Here is a 15,997-nt window from a genome sequence, read left to right on the forward strand (position 1 = left end):
AGTGGGATAAGTCCAATAAACAAGAGTGTAGGAGCTTGAAGTCTGTTGAGGCTCAGGGCCTGGCTATCATATTGTCAGTCCAGGGATTCAGATCCCCTAGATCTATATTAAACCCCAGCATCAACTACAATTCCAGTAAAGTAACAGGGAAGGCTTGTGAAAAGAGATCACATCTGTGTCCAGCTCCATCATGCAGAGAAACCAACTCCAAAGAAGGGCCAACTGACATGGCAGTGAACTCCATCTGCCATGACCATAAAACCTGTGGGTCTCTTTAGCCCTCAAAAGAACCAATACCTGGGGTTGTATCTACTTTATCTGTCGCTGAGACTTTGCTCAGGTGTGCATAAGGGCAATCCTTCTGACAAACTCCAGACTCTTTTTTAGAGACTCATAGCCATATGAACTCATTTGTCCTTTCCATTTCCCCCTTAATTTAGGTCAAACGGCATTTTTAACTCCTGTTATTATATGTAGACAGGGATATTCTGCTGGTCCACGTTGAACCTTTAATGAAAGGTCATTTTCTAGTTACATGATCAGCTGGTACTTAGTAGTGATCCCTCAGTGCCAGGCAGGCTCATCCCCGGGTGTCATGTCCCATGCTGGGGGAAAGGCAGTGCATTTATATGCTGAGTTTGGCTTTGAGACTAGCCGCATTTGAGTAACACGGAGGCTGTCAGGAGGGAACCCTTAGGCACAGTGCTGCTCTAGGCCATGTTCTTATTTCAGGTGTGCAGGCTCACAAGCATAGTCATTAGTATCAGGGACTCGCTGTTGGAACCTCATTCCTTCCTGGTCTTTGTTGTTGCACCCAGGGGACTGCTGCTGCTCCCCTAGGGACCAAGGAAGAGCCCCCCCCCCACCGGCCAGGAACCCAGCACTCCCCCAGTTGTTGTTTTTAATTGTTTCCACTATGAGTATATCCAAACATTTCCATGCACCCCAGACACATGCCCTGTCAACCCTATGTTCCCTGTCAATAACATCCCATACCAGTATTCCTCTGCTGCCATTGTTGAACCACTCTGTGATCCAAAACTTCCTGAAAAGTGAAACCCAATATAATGCCAGTTTCCCCTAATAGTAAAATGGAATATAGCGATGAGTTTAAAGGTTAGATACAGGATATATATTGATTTGGAAAAATTCTACAGCCTATCTTTTTCTTTTTCTTTTTCCTAATTATTGTGCTTCTCTTCACAAGAGCCCTAGATCACAGTAATTCATATATACAATATACAGTACTCCCACATATCCAATATAAAATCTTTTCCCTTCCACAGCAATAATCTTTTAACATATTCATACCATATTTACTGAAACTGATATACAGATATTGAGACAATAGCTTTCAAACAAGGTAACATTTTTGTTTACATTGTGGTTTATACTTTAGGCTATACAATTTTTAAAATGTTTAATATCCTATGTTTTACATTATGATTTACATTATTAGTCTGTCGGCCCCTATATGTTTTTTGGTATCATATTACATGTTTTATATCCATCCTCCTGTACGCTTGTGAAACAATTCTATTGCCCTCACTGTTACGTTGGTTCCATCTATTCAATATCTATTGCCCCCCCTCCTTGGGGCCCACAATGACAGTCAATCTTCATTTCTTGAGGGCCATGTTCAGAGATACTTGCACCAGTGTTGAGGGCTTGACATGCTCAACTGCCCTAATGCCCTGGGAGCCACCATTTCTCTTGAGATTTACAGTTCCCTCTATTTGATGGCATTAGTCCTCCCCAGGATGTGGGTATACCTTCACTCTCATTATATGGATCTCTACCTGATGGTATAACCCACTCTGGCAAAATGAGCATTCACATATTCCCTAGAAGTCTGCTTTACATCAGATTATCCCCTTTAAGTGTCTTAAACAGGTAACTTTCCTTATTATATTTTAAAAGGTTTCCTCAGCATTATACTCTCAACCAACACCTGATATTATCCTATGTTCAAATTCCCCCAATTTCTTGGGCAATATTACCCATCTGTCCATCCCTAGCCCCCCTCAAGGCCACAAAGGCCCACCCAAATGTAACACTATGCCCCCATTTTATCCCTTCCTTGTACACATACTTACTGCCAGCTTATCATAGATTTTCCCTATGTAGATGTCAGCGTATATCCTTCCTCTACCCCCCGATTTCCTGTAAGCCTATCTTCCAGTCTCTAGCTCTCTGAGGCAGCTTGGTTTACTTATTTCATATCATTGAGGTCATGTAGTATTTGCCCTTCAATGCCTGGGTTGCTTAAATCAACATAAGGTTCTCAAGATTTATCCATGTTATCATGTATGTTTGTAGTGTATTTGTTCTGAAAGCCGAGTAGTATTCCATTGTATGTATATATCACATTTTATTGATCCACTCATCTGTTCATGGGCATTTGGGTTGATTCCAACTTTTGGCGATAGTGAACAATGCTGCTATGAACATTGGTGTGCATATATTGGTTTGTGTCCTTTTTTTCAGCTCTGCTGGGTATATACCCAGCAGTGGAATTGCTGGGTCATATGGCAAATCTATGGTTAGTTTTTTGAGAAACTGCAAAACTGTCCTCCAGAATGGTTGGATCCTTCTGCATTCACACCAGCAGTGGATGACTGTTCCCATTTCTATACATTCTCTCCAGAATTTGGATTCTTCTGTTTTTTTCAAAGCTGCCAATCTTATGGGAGTAAGATGGTATCTCATTGTAGTTTTGATTTGCATTTCCCTGATAGCTAAAGATTTGGAGCATTTTTCATGTGCTTTTTAGCCATTTGTATTTCTTCTTTGGAGAAGTGTCTGTTTAGATCTTTTTCCCATTTTTTAAATGGGTTGTTTATCTTTTAATTTCAAGATATAGGAGTTCTTTATATTTGCAAGTTATAAGTCTCTTATCAGATATACGCTTTCCAAATATTTTCTCCCATTGTGTAGGCACCCTTTTTACTTTCTTGACAAACTCCTTTGAGGAGCAGAAGGCTTTAATTTTGAGGAAGTCCCATTTACCTATTTGTTCTTTTGTTGCTCGTTCTTTTGGTGTGATGTTCATGAAGACGTTTCCAATTACAAGGTCTTGTAGATGTTTCCTTACACTGCTTCCCAAAGTCTTTATGGTCTTGGCTCTTATATTTAGGTCTTTGATCCATCTAGAGTTGATCTTTGTATAAGGTGTGAGATGGTAATCCTCTTTCATTCTTCTACATATGGATATCCAGTTCTCCAGGCACCATTTGTTAAATAAGCCATTCTCTCCCAGTTGAGAGGGTTTGGTGGCTTTAGCGAATATTATACAGCTATATATATGAGGTTCTACATCAGAACTTTCGATTCAATTCCATTGGTCTGTGTGACTCTCCTTATGCCAATACCATGCTGTTTTCACTACTGTAGATTTGTGGTATGTGTTGAATTCAGGTAGTGTGATTCCTCCAATTTCATTTTTCTTTCTCAAAATGTCTTTGGCTATTCGGGGCCTCTTTCCTTTCCAAATAAATTTCATAGTTAGTTTTTCCAGTTCCTTAAAGAAGGCTGTGTTGATTTTTATTGGGATTGCATTGAATGTGTAGATCAGTTTTGGTAGGATAGACATCTTAATAATATTTAGCCTTCCGATCCATGAACAGGGAATATTCTTCCATTTATTTAGGTCTTCTTTGATTTCCTTGAACAGTCTTATGTACTTTATAGTGTATAAGTTTTTTACATCTTTAGTTAAATTTATTCCTAAATATTTGATTTTTTAATTTACTCTTGTAAATGGTATTTGTTTCTTGATTTCCTCCTGATCTTGCTCATTATTGGTGTACAGAAATGCTACTGATTTTTGTGCATTGATCTTATAACCTGTGACTTTACTGAACTCATTTATGAGTTCTAGAAGCTTTGTTGTAGACCTCTCAGGGTTTTCTATGTATAGGATCATGTCATCTGCAAATAATGAAATTTTGACTTCTTCCTTTCCAATTTGAATGCCTTTTATATCTGGTTCTTGCCTCAGTGCTCGAGCAAGTACTTCTAAGACACTGTTAAATAGAAGAGGAGACAGTGGGCATCCTTGTCTTGTTTCTGACTTTAGAGGGAAGGATTTTAGGATTTCTCCATTGTAAACAATGTTGGCTGTAGGTTTTTCATCTATACTCTTTATCATGTTAAAAAAAATTTCCTTGTATTCCAATGTTTTGGAGTGTCTTTGTCAAGAAAGGGTGCTGTATTTTGTCTAAAGCTTTTTCTGCATCTATAGATATAATTATGTGATTTTTGTCCTTCAATCAGTTTATATGGTGTATTACATTGATTGATTTTCTTATGTTGAACCATCCTTGCATACCTGGAATGAATCCCACTGGGTAGTCGTGTATAATTTGTTCAATGTGTTGTTGAATACGATTAGCAAGTATTTTGTTAAGCATTTTTGTGTCTAGGTTCAATAGAGATAATTTTCCTTTTTTGTGGTGTCTTTGTTTGTCTTTGGTACTAGGGTAATGTTGGCATCATAGAATGAGTTAGGCAATGTTCCTTCTTTTCGAATTTTTAGAAGAGTTTCAGCATGACTGGTGTTAGTCCTTTCCGGTATGATTTGCAGAATTCACCTGTGAAGCCATCTGGCCCTGGGCTCTTCTTAGTTGGGAGGATTTTAATGACTGATTCTATCTGTTTACTTGTGATTGGTTTGTTGAGATCATCAATTTCTTCTTTCATCAATGTTGGCTGCTTATGTGTTTCTAGGAATTTGTCCATTTCCTCTGAATTGTCATTTTTGTTGGAATATAGGTTTTCAAAGTATCCTGTTATGATAGTCTTTATTTCTGTGGGGTCAGTGGTGATATCTCCTTTCTCATTTCTTATTTTGTGTATTTGCATCTTCTCTCTTTTTTTACTTGTTAGTCTCGCTAAAGGTTTGTCAATTTTATTGATCTTCTCAAAAAAGCAGCTCTTGGTCTTATTTATCTTTTCAAGTGCTTTCTTATTTTCTATTTCCTTTAATTCTGCTCCTTTTTTTTTTACATTACCTCTTTTTTTTAATTTGTTTTAATTGATTTTGTAATAATATTACATTAAAAATATATATGTGAGGTCCCATTCAACCCCACCCCCCACCCCACCTCTCCCCCCCCCCCAGCAACACTTGTTCCCATCATCATGACACATCCATTGGATTTGGTAAGTACATCTTTGGGCACCTCTGCACCTCATAGTCAATGGTCCACATCAAGGCCCATACTCTCCTCCATTCCATCCAGTGGGTCCTGTGAGGATTTACAATGTCCGGTGATTGCCTCTGAAGCACCATCCAGGGCAGCTCCATGTCCCAAAGACGCCTCCACCTCTCATCTCTTCCTGCCTTTCCCCATACCCATCAGCCACCATGTCCACTTTTCCCAATCCAATGCCACCTCTTCTATGTGGACATCGGATTGGTTGTGTCCATTGCACCTCTATGTCAAGAGGAGGCTCAGATTCCACATGGATGTTGGATGCAATCCTCCCACTTTCAGTTGTAATCACTCTAGGCTCCATGGTGTGGTGGTTGTCCTTCTTCAACTCCATCTTAGCTGAGTGTGGTAAGTCCAATAAATCATATTGTAGGTGCTGGAGTCTGTTGAGGCTCAGGACCTGGCTATCACATTGTCAGTCCAGAGATTCAAATCCCCTAAATATATCTTAAACCCCAACATTAACTGCACCTCCAGCACATTAGCATGAAAGTCTTATGAAGGAAGATCCCATCTGAGTCCAGATTCATCACACATAAACACCAGTTCCAAAAAGGGGCCATCTGACCTGGTAGTTAACCCCATCGGCCATGACCATAACTCCCATGGGTCTCTTTAGCCCTCGAAGGAACTGATATCTGGGGGTTGTATCTGCTTTATCTGTCTCTCTGACTCTGCTCAGTTGTGCATGAGGGCAATCCTTCTGCCAGCCTTCAGACTCTTTTTTAGAAACTCGTAGTCATATAAACTCATTTCTCTTTTCCATTTCCCCCTTACTTTAGGTCAAACAGCATTTTAAAGTCATGTTATTTTATGTAGACAGGGATATTCTGCTGATCCACATTGAACCTTCCATATAAGGTCATTTTCCAGTTGCATCATCAGTTGGTAGTTGATAGTGGTCCCTCGGTGCCAGGGAGGCTCATCCCCGGGTGTCATGTCCCACGCTGGGGGGAAGGCATTGCATTTACATGCTGAGTTTGGCTTCGAGACTGGCCACATTTGAGTAACATGAAGGCTCTTATCTTTGTTATTTCTTTCTTTCTTCTTCCTGTGATATTACTTTGTTGTTTTTTTAATAATTCCTCCAAATGTGCAGTTAATTCTTCAATTTTTGCTCTTTCTTCTTTTTTGATGTATGAATTTATGGCTATAAATGTCCCTCTCAGTACTGCTTTTGCTGCGTCCCATAAATTTTGGTATGTTGTGTTATCATTATCATTTATTTCAATGTAGTTATTGATTTCTTTTGAGATTTCCTCTTTGACCCGCTGTTTTTCTAAGAGTGTGCTGTTTAATTTCCATATCTTGGTGTGAAATCTGGTCCTCTGGCCCTAGCATATTTCCAGCTTCACTCCACTGTGGTCAGAGATATTATTTTGTATGATTTCGATTTTTCTGAATTCATTAAGCCTTTCTTTATGGCCTAGCGTATGGTCTATCTTTGAGAATGTTCTATGTGCACTTGAGAAAATGTGTATCCTGCTGTATTTGGGTGTAATGATCCTTATATGTCTATTAGATGCAACTTCTCTAATACACTCTTCAAATATTTTGTTTCTTTAGTGATTCTCTTTTTAGATGTTCTGTCCAGAATTGATAGTGGTGTATTAAAATCCCCACTCTAATTGTAGATGCGTGTATTCTTTCACTTAGTTTTTCCAGTGTTTGCCTCACGTATTTAGAGGCACCCTTGTTAGGAGCATAAATATTTATGATTGTTCGTTCTTCTTGAGACATTGTCCCTTTCACTAATATGTAGTCTCCTTCTTTGTCTCTCACAATTGTTTCACATTTAAAGTCTATTTTGACTGATATTAATATGCTACTCCTGACTTTTTTTGGTTATTGTTTGCTGGTAAGATTGTTTTTCAACAATTCACTTTCAGCCTTCATGAATCTCTGGGTCTAAGATGTGTGTCTTGTAGACAGCATGTAGGTGGGTCATATTTCCTTATCCAATGTCTCAGTCTGAATCTTTTTAATAGGTGATTTTAATCCTTTGACATTCAGTGCTATTTCTTTCATGGAATTATTTATGTTCGCCATATTTTGATTGGACTTGTGTTTGTCATATTTTGTTTGTTTTTTCTTTCTTCCCTTTTTTCTTATTTTATTGCTCTTGAACTCTCCCCCAACTCTGCCTGTCCTGTTTTTTCCTTTCTTCTTGCAGAACTCCCTTTAATATTTCTTGAAGGGGAGGTTTCCTGTTGACATACTCTTTCAATTTCTGTTTATCTGTGAATATTTTGAACACTCCATCATTTTTGAATGCTAGTTTAGCTGGGTAGAGTATTCATGGTTGGAATTTTTTTTCTTTTAGTACCTTGACCATATCATACCACTGCCTTCTTGCCTCCATGGTTTCAGATGAGAAATCAGCACTTAATCTTATGGAGCCTCCCTTGTATGTGATGGTTTTCTTTTCTCTTCCTGCTTTTAGAATTTTCTCTTTGTCTTGAACATCAGATAATTTGACAAGTATATGTCTTGGGGTGGGCTGCGATGGCTTGCTTGGTTGGTAGAGGTGGGGTCTGGCTGCGGACGAGGGGTCGGTCCCGCTTGGGATGAGGGATCGGTCCCGCTTGGGACGAGGGGTTGGTCTGGCAGCAGACGAGGGGTCGGTCTCACAGGGGTTGCGCGGTTTGGCTGACGGGGTTGCCCGGCGAAGCCGGCGACGAAGGGATCGCCCGGAGAAGCAGGTGACGAACTGGGGACAAGGGAGGCCACGCCCTTGTCGGGGGCTCTCAGGGCTGGAGGGCGCACGGCAGAAGAACTACCGCGGAGACGAGGTAAACACGCAGGTCCACTTTATTGAGGGAGAGGCAACAGTTTTATAGGGGCTGGGGAAGGCTGATTGGTCGAAGCCACGCCCTGTTCAGATTGGTTGCCGGAGAAAGGTCAGTGGGTGGTACTGGACGGGGGAGGAATGGTGGTTAGGGATTGGCTGTTGCTGTTGCTGGGGGGAGGGGCAGGGTTTAGGGATTGGTGGCTGCTGTTGCTGGGGTGGAGGGCAGACTTGAGTTTTTTCCGCCCACGCCTGGCTGTTGCTGCTGTCGGGGGAGGGGAAAAGGGCAGACTGGATTTTTCCGCCCACGCCTGGCTGTTGCTGCTGTCGGGGGAGGGGAAAAGGGCAGATTGGAATTTTCCACCCTGCGCCTGCGCAGGAAGAAAGAAGAAGAAGGGTGCCGCCCCACAGGCATCGTGTGGCGCCATCTGGGAGGAGGGGCAGCCGTGGAAGCATGGCTGCTGAGAAGGGGAGACCCGAGGGCACTCTGCGCCCATGCCGAGCTCCCTTCAGGGGTGGCGGTGAGTCCGACCAGCCCCCCTATTATGGGGGCAGCGGCTTGGCCTGCCGCGGCTGCTCCCCCGCCAGCCAGCCAACCACACTTCAGCCCGAGGGGTGACCGCAGTGGGCCTGTTGGGGTTTATGATGTTTATGGTACGTTGTGCTTCTTGGCTATATATATCTGTCTCTCGCAGTAGATTTGGGAATTTTTCAGCCATTATTTCCTGCAACACCCCTGCTGACCCCTTTCCCTTTTCTTCTCCTTCTTGGATGCCTATAATATGTATGTTTGTGCGTTTTGCATTGTCATTCCTGTCCCTAAGTCTTAGCTGGATTTTTTCTGTCTTTTTATCAATCAATTCTATTATCTGTTTGATTTCCGATGTACTGTCTTCCACAACATTAATTCTCTCCTCTGCCTCTTCTAATCTGCTGCTATTTGCTGCAAATTTATTTTTTTTATTGACTTTGTAATAATGTTACATTAAAAATATATATGTGAGGTCCCATTCAACCCCACCCCCCCCACCCCACCTCTCCCCCCCCCCCCAGCAACACTCGTTCCCATCATCATGACACCTCCATTGGATTTGGTAAGTACATCTTTGGGCACCTCTGCACCTCATAGTCAATGGTCCACATCATGGCCCATACTCTCCTCCATTCCATCCAGTGGGCCCTGTGAGGATTTACAATGTCCGGTGATTGCCTCTGAAGCACCATCCAGGGCAGCTCCATGTCCCAAAGCCTCCACCTCTCATCTCTTCCTGCCTTTCCCCATACCCATCAGCCACCATGTCCACTTTTCCCAATCCAATGCCACCTCTTCTATGTGGACATTGGATTGGTTGTGTCCATTGCACCTCTATGTCAAGAGGAGGCTCAGATTCCACATGGATGTTGGATGTAATCCTCCCACTTTCAGTTGTAATCACTCTAGGCTCCATGGTGTGGTGGTTGTCCTTCTTCAACTCCATCTTAGCTGAGTGTGGTAAGTCCAATAAATCATATTGTAGGTGCTGGAGTCTGTTGAGGCTCAGGACCTGGCTATCACATTGTCAGTCCAGAGATTCAAATCCCCTAAATATATCTTAAACCCCAACGTTAACTGCACCTCCAGCACATTAGCATGAAAGTCTTATGAAGGACGATCCCATCTGAGTCCAGATTCATCACACATAAACACCAGTTCCAAAAAGGGGCCATCTGACCTGGTAGTTAACCCCATCAGCCATGGCCATAACTCCCATGGGTCTCTTTATCCCTCGAAGGAACTGATATCTGGGGGTTGTATCTGCTTTATCTGTCTCTCTGACTCTGCTCAGTTGTGCATGAGGGCAATCCTTCTGCCAGCCTCCAGACTCTTTTTTAGAAACTCGTAGCCATATAAACTCATTTCTCTTTTCCATTTCCCCCTTACTTTAGGTCAAACAGCATTTTAAAGTCATGTTATTTTATGTAGACAGGGATATTCTGCTGATCCACATTGAACCTTCCATATAAGGTCATTTTCCAGTTGCATCATCAGTTGGTAGTTGATAGTGGTCCCTCGGTGCCAGGGAGGCTCATCCCTGGGTGTCATGTCCCACGCTGGGGGGAAGGCATTGCATTTACATGCTGAGTTTGGCTTCGAGACTGGCCACATTTGAGTAACATGAAGGCTGACAGGAGGAAATTCCCAGGCACAATGTTGCTCTAGGCCTTGTTCTTATGTTAGGCTTATCAGCTCACAAGCATAGTCATTAGCATCAGGGGCTGACCGTTGAACCCTCACTCCCTCCCGGTCCCCGCCACTTTACCTGGGAGACTGTCGCTGCTCCCCTAGGGACCACAACAGAGCACCACTGGCCAGGAACCCAGTACCCCCCCTGCTGTGGTTTTTAATTGTTGCCACTATGAGTATATCCAAACATTACCATGCACCCTGGACATATGTTCTGTACAGCTCCCTGTCAGCCATATATCACCTGTCATTGGTATCCCATACCAGTATCCCTCCATTGCCATTGTTGAAACACTCTGTGATCCAGAACTCCCTGAAATTTGAAGCCCAATATAATGTCATGGTCCCTTACTAGGGAATGGCATATAGCGATGGATTTAAAGGTTAGATAAAGCACTTGGATAAAGTTAGATAAAGAACTTAGATAAAGAATGTTGACTTGAAAAAATTCTACATCCTATCTTTTTCACCCCCCCCCTAATTATTCAGCTTCTCTTCACAGGAGTCCTAGACCACAGCAATGCATATATATACTATACAGCACTCCCATACATCCCCCACAAAACCTTTTTCCTTCCACAGCAATACTCTTACACCCTATTCACATCATATTTACTTAACGTGATGTACAGAGTCTGAGACATTAGGTTTCTAACAAGGTGACATCTGTGCTTACATTATGGTTGCATACTTTAGGATACACAGTTCTTTACATTCTTAGTTATCCTATGTTTTACATTATGGTTTACATTATCAGTCTGTCATCTCCTATATGTTATGGTGTAATATTACATGTTTTATATCCATCCTTGTGTACTCTCAAGAAACTCCTCTCTTACCCCCCATTTACCTTGGTTCCACACATTTAACATCCATTTTCCCTTCCACCTTGGTGCCCACAGTGACAGCCAACCTCCGTTTCCTGAGGAGCCACTTCCAGAGATAGATGGAATAGTGTTCAGGGCCTAACTTGCTCAACTGCCCCAATGCCCTGGGAGCCACCCTTTCTCTCGAGGGATACAGTTCCCTCTATTTGGTGGCATCAGTCCTCCCCAGGATGTGGGTCCACCCCCACTCTCACTACTTGGGTTTCTACCCCATGGTGACACCCACTCTGGCAGAATGAGCATTTAGACATTCCCCAGGAGCCCGTCCTGCATCAGACCCTCACCTCCGAGCATTCTAAACAGGTAACCCTCTTTATTATATTTTGATATGATTTTCTCGGCATTTTACTCTCCACCAACACCTAACCCTCTCCTGTGTTCGTATGCTACCCCTCCCTCCCCCCACTTTTGGGCAATGTTACCCATCCGTCCCTCCCCAGCCACCCTCAAACCCGCAAAGCCCCAACCAAAGGCAACCCCTTGCCCCCCTTTTATCTCTTCTTTGTGTTCATACTTACCACCATCTCGTCTTAAATTCCACCCCTGCAGACACCGGCTCATATCCTTCCTCCACCCTCCGATTTCCTGTAAGCCTATCGTTCAGTCTCTTGCTATCTAAGGCAGCTTGTTTATTTCATATCATTGAGGTCATGTAGTATTTGTCCTTCAAAATCTGAGTTGCTTCACTCAACATAAGATTCTCAAGATTCATCCATGTTATCACATGTGTTTGTAGTGTGTTTGTTCTTACAGCCGAGTAGTATTCCATTGTGTGTATATACCACATTTTATTGATCCACTCATCTGTTGATGGGCATTTGGGTTGATTCCAACTTTTGGCAATAGTGAACAATGCTGCTATGAACATTGGTGTACATATATCTGTTTGTGTCCTTCTTTTCAGTTCTGCTGGGTATATACCCAGCAGTGGTATTGCTGGGTCATATGGCAAATCTATGGCTAGTTTTTTGAGAGAACGCCATACTGTCCTCCAGAACGGTTGGATCCTTCTGCATTCCCACCAGCAGTGGATGAGTGTTCCCCTTCCTTCACATCCTCTCCAGCACTTGTATTCTTCTGTTTTTTTCATAGCTGCCAATCTTATGGGTGTAAGATGGTATCTCATTGTAGTTTTGATTTGCATTTCCCTGATAGCTATAGATTTGGAACATTTTTTCATGTGCTTTTTTGCCATTTGTATTTCTTCTTCGGAGAAGTGTCTGTTTAAGTCTTTTTCCCATTTTTTAAATGGGTTGTTTATCTTTTTATTTTCAAGATATAGAAGTTCTTTATATATGCACGTTATAAGTTTCTTATCAGATATATGATTGCCAAATATTTTCTCCCACTGTGTGGGCTCCCTTTTTACTTTCTTGACAAACTCCTTTGAGGTGCAGAAGGTTTAATTTTGAGGTAGTCCCATTTATCTATTAGTTCTTTTGCTGCTCGTGCTTTTGGTAAGATATTCATAAATCCATTTCCTATTACAAGGTCCTGTAGATGTTTCCCTACACTGCTTTCTAAGGTTTTTATGGTCTTGGCTCTTATATTTAGGTCTTTGATCCATCTTGAGTTGATATTTTTTTTTTAATTTTTTTATTTTTTATTGAGTTTGTAATAATATTACATTAAAAATATATATGTGAGGTCCCATTCAACACCACCCCCCACCCCCCCTCTCCCCCCCCCCAACAACACTCGTTCCCATCATCATGACACATCCATTGGATTTGGTAAGTACATCTTTGGGCACCTCTGCACCTCATATACATTGGTTCACATCATGGCCCATACTCTCCTCTATTCCATCAAGTGGGCCCTGTGAGGATTTACAATGTCCAGTGATTACCTCTGAAGCACCATCCAGGGCAGCTCCATGTCCCGAAGACGCCTCCACCTCTCATCTCTTCCTGCCTTTCCCCATACCCTTTGTCCATTATGTCCACTTTTCCCAATCCAATGCCACCTCTTCTATGTGGACATTGGATTGGTTGTGTCCATTGCACCTCTATGTCAAGAGGAGGCTCAGATTCCACATGGATGCTGGATGCAATCCTCCCATTTTCAGTTGTAATCACTCTAGGCTCCATGGTGTGGTGGTTGTCCTTCTTCAACTCCATCTTAGCTGAGTGTGGTAAGTCCAATAAATCAGATTGTAGGTGCTGGAGTCTGTTGAGGCTCAGGATCTGGCTATCACATTGTCAGTCCAGAGATTCAAATCCCCTAAATATATCTTAAACCCCAACATTAACTGCACCTCCAGCACATTAGCATGAAAGTCTTATGAAGGGAGATCCCATCTGAGTCCAGATTCATCACACATAAACACCATTTCCAAAGAGGGGCCATCTGCCCTGGTAGTTAACCCCATCGGCCATGACCATAACTCCCATGGGTCTCTTTAGCCCTCAAAGGAACCAATATCTGGGGGTTGTATCTGCTTTATCTGTCTCTCTGACTCTGCTCAGTTGTGCATGAGTGCAAACCTTCTGCCAGCCTCCAGACTCTTTTTTAGAAACTCGTAGCCATATAAACTCATTTCTCCTTTCCATTTCCCCCTTACTTTAGGTCAAACAGCATTTTAAAGTCATGTTATTTTATGTAGACATGGATATTCTGCTGATCCGCATTGAACCTTCCGTATAAGGTCATTTTCCAGTTGCATCATCAGTTGGTAGTTGATAGTGGTCCCTCGTTGCCAGGGAGGCTCATCCCCGGGTGTCATGTCCCGCGCTGGTGGGAAGGCATTGCATTTACATGCTGAGTTTGGCTTCGAGACTGGCCACATTTGAGTAACATGAAGGCTGACAGAAGGAAATTCCCTGGCACAAAGTTGCTCTAGGCCTTGTTCTTATTTTGGGTTTATCAGCTCACAAGCATAGTCATTAGCATCAGGGGCTCACTGTTGAACCCTCACTCCCTCCCGGTCCCCACCACTGTACCTGGGAGACTGTCGCTGCTCCCCTAGGGACCACGACAGAGCACCACTGGCCAGGAACCCAGTACCCCCCCTACTCTGGTTTTTAATTGTTGCCACTATGAGTATATCCAAACATTACCATGCACCCTGGACATATGTTCTGTACAGCTCCCTGTCAGTCATATATCACCTGTCATTGGTATCCCATACCAGTATCCCTCCATTGCCATTTTTGAAACACTCTGTGATCCAGAACTCCCCGAAATTTGAAGCCCAATATAATGTCATGGTCCCTTACTAGGGAATGGCATATAGCGATGAGTTTAAAGGATAGATAAAGAACTTGGATAAAGTTAGATAAAGAACTTAGATAAAGAATGTTGACTTGAAAAAATTCCACATCCTATTTTTTTCTTTTTTTTTTTTCCCCCCCACCCTAATTATTCAGCTTTTCTTCACAGGAGTCCTAGACCACAGCAATGTATATATATAATATACAGCACTCCCACACATCCACCAGAAAACCTTTTCCCTTCCACAGTGATTTGAGTTGATCTTTGTATAAGGTGTAAGATGGTAATCCTCTTTCATTCTTCTACATATGGCTATCCAGTTCTCCAGACACCATTTGTTGAATAGGCCACTCTCTCCCAGTTGAGAGGGTTTGGTGGCTTTATCGAATATTATGTGGCTGTATACGTGAGGTTCTATATCAGAGCTTTCAATTCGATTCCATTGGTCTATTTGTCTCTCCTTATGCCAATACCATGCTGTTTTCACCACCGTAGCTTTGTAGTATGTTTTGAAGTCAGGTAGTGTGATTCCTCCAATTTCGTTTTTCTTTTTCAGTATGTCTTTGGCTATTCGGGGTCTCTTTCCTTTCCAAATAAATTTCATAGTTAGTTTTTCCAGTTCCTTAAAGAAGGCTGCGTTGATTTTTATTGGGATTGCATTGAATGTGTAGATCAGTTTTGGTAGGATAGACATCTTAATAATATTTAGCCTTCCGATCCATGAACAGGGAATATTCTTCCATTTATTTAGGTCTTCTTTGATTTCCTTGAACAATCTTGTATAGTTTTCGTTGTATAAGTTCTTTACCTCTTTAGTTAGATTTATTCCTAAATATTTGATTTTTTTATTTACTATTGTGAATGGTATTTGTTTCTTGATTTCCTCCTGATCTTGCTCATTATTAGTGTACAGAAATGCTACTGATTTTTGCGCATTGATCTTATAACCTGCGACTTTACTAAACTCATTTATGAGTTCTAGAATCTTCGTTGTAGATCTCTCAGGGTTTTCTATGTATAGGATCATGTCATCTGCAAATAATGAAATTTTGACTTCTTCCTTTCCAATTTGAATGCCTTTTATTTCTGGTTCTTGCCTCAGTGCTCGAGCAAGTACTTCTAAGACAATGTTAAATAGGAGCGGCGACAGTGGGCATCCTTGTCTTGTTCCTGAGTTTAGAGGGAAGGAGTCTAGGATTTCTCCATTGTAAACAATATTGGCTTTAGGTTTTTCATATATACTCTTTATCATGTTCAAAAAATTCCCTTTTATTCCAATCTTTTGGAGTGTTTTTATCAAGAAAGGGTGCTGTATTTTGTCAAATGCTTTTTCTGCATCAATAGATATAATCATGTGATTTTTTTCCTTCAATCTGTTTATATGGTGTATTACGTTGATTGATTTTCTTATGTTAAACCAACCTTGCATACCTGGGATGAATCCCACTTGGTCATGGTGTATAATACGTTTAATGTGTTGTTGAATACGATTAGCAAGTATTTTGTTAAGTATTTTTGCGTCTAGATTCATTAGAGAAATTGGTCTGTAATTTTCCTTTCTTGTGATGTCATTTTTGACTTTGTTACTAGGGTAATGTTGGCATCATAGAAGGAGTTGGGTAATGTTCTTTCTGTTTCGATTTTTTGGAATAGTTTCAGCAGGATTGGT

This window comes from Dasypus novemcinctus, unplaced genomic scaffold (genome assembly GCF_030445035.2).
Source record: "Dasypus novemcinctus isolate mDasNov1 unplaced genomic scaffold, mDasNov1.1.hap2 scaffold_108, whole genome shotgun sequence".
NCBI lineage: Eukaryota > Metazoa > Chordata > Mammalia > Cingulata > Dasypodidae > Dasypus > Dasypus novemcinctus.